Source organism: Oryctolagus cuniculus, chromosome X (assembly GCF_964237555.1).
Source record: "Oryctolagus cuniculus chromosome X, mOryCun1.1, whole genome shotgun sequence".
Classification (NCBI taxonomy): domain Eukaryota; kingdom Metazoa; phylum Chordata; class Mammalia; order Lagomorpha; family Leporidae; genus Oryctolagus; species Oryctolagus cuniculus.
The window spans coordinates 65,332,142-65,334,082 of NC_091453.1; the positions used below are offsets into that span (position 1 = coordinate 65,332,142).

Below are 1,941 nucleotides of genomic sequence, written 5' to 3' on the forward strand. Positions count from 1 at the left end.
ATTGGAAGAGGAGCAGCCAGGACTAGAACCTGGTGCCCATATGGGATGCTGGCGCTGCAGGCGGAGGATTAACCTATTGCACTATGGTGCCAGCCCTGAGGGAGTGAACTCTTACATGGAAGATATTCTCTCTCTCTCTCTTGCTCTCTCTCTCTCTCTCTCTCTCTTGCTCTCACTCTCACTCTTCCTCTTTGTCACTCTGCCTTTAAAATAAATAAATTAATTTTAAAAAATTGGAAATAGAATAAACTCCTGAATCCAAAAGACACAGATTAACAGAATGGATGAAAAAAAAAAAACAAAACAAAAAACAAGAGTTAACTGTATTTTGTTTATAGGATAATCACTTTATTTATTTTTTAAGATTTATTTATTTGAAAGACAGAGTCACAGAGAGACTTAGAGACAGAGAGAGGTTTTCCATCTGTTGGTTCACTCCCCTGATGGCCACAATGGCCGGAGCTGCGCTGATCTGAAGCCAGGAGCCAGGAGCTTCTTCTGGGTCTTCCATGTGGGTGCAGAGGCTCAAAGAATTGGGCGATCTTCTACTGCTATCCTAGGCTATAGCAGAGAGCTGGATTGGAAGTGGAGCAGCTGGGACTTGAACCAGTGTCCTTATGGGATGCTGGCACTTCAGGCCAGGGCTTTTAACCTGCTGTGCCACAGCGCTAGCTCCAGGGGAATTACTTTAGATCTAAGAATATGCATAAGTTGAAAGTGAAAGGAAACACTAGTCTATGTGAATATTAATCAAAAGGGAGGAGTGGCTATGCCAATAACAGATAAAAATATTTTAGACAAAAATTATTCCAAGAAGACAAAAAACATTATATAATCATAAATTCACCAAGAAAATATAAAAATTATAAACATACATGCAGTGAGCATCAGCACTCCTAAATATATGAGGCAAACACTAACATAACTGATGTGAGAAATGGATTGATCTACAATGCTACGTGGAGATTTCAATACTGCATTTTCAAAAATAGAACATGAATAAGGAAACAGAGAACTTGAACAATAGTATAGACCAATCACAGACCTAGTATAAATATACAGAACATTCCACCTACCAAGAGCAGAATACATGTTTTCCAAGTGCAAATGGAGTATTCCCTAAGATAGACCATGTGCTAAGGGGGTATTGTCCAGCTCTGGTGGTGTTAGTGGGTGCTAGAGAGCAGTAGCAGCAGCTTGGATCCAGCAGCAACAGAGGACATGCAACTCAATGGTAGCAGAGTGGCCAAGACCAGACCATGGCTGGAGGCAAAGCTCGGAAGGACAGTGGGAAGGCCAAGGCTAAGGCAGTGTCTCACTCACAGAGAGCTGGGCTACAATTTCCTGTGGGATGCATCCACAGACGCTTGAAGACTCACATCAGAAACCATGGAAGGTAGATACCACTGCTGCCGTGTACAGTGCTGCAATTGTGTAGCACCTTGCTGCTGAGGTCCTGGAGCTGGGAGGTAACTCCCAAGGATCTCAAAATAAAGTGCATCACTCCATGTCACTGTCAGTTTGCAATCTGCCATGATGAAAAACTGTATGCTCTTATCAAGGCTAGCATAGCTGGGGATGGTGTGATCCCTCACATCCACAGATCTCTGATTGGAAGAAGGGACAGCAGAAAACTGCTTAGAGGGTTGTTTTATCCAATCCTCTTCCTGCCCGTCATGGTACTGTGACTGGGACAGAAGAAGTATTGGGGATATATGGAATTTTTAAATACAAACAGAAAAACATAGACAATTACTGTAGAAATGATAAAAGAAACATTTGTATGTTCTCAGACTTGGAAGTTTGATGAAAGTCCTTTTTTATATGGTGACAGTTATATTGACTCACTAAGTCTGTCCACATTTTATATAAAAATGGAACTGATAAACCATTTTATTAAAAAAAGACCATATGCTAGGCCACAAAACAAGTGTTAGCAAA

At 41.3% G+C, this 1,941-nt stretch overlaps 1 pseudogene; it reads left to right on the forward strand.

Moving 5' to 3' along the window:
- Positions 1–1,259: 1,259 nt before the first annotated feature.
- Positions 1,260–1,688, forward strand: LOC108178701 (histone H2A.V-like; annotated as a pseudogene).
- Positions 1,689–1,941: the final 253 nt, after the last annotated feature.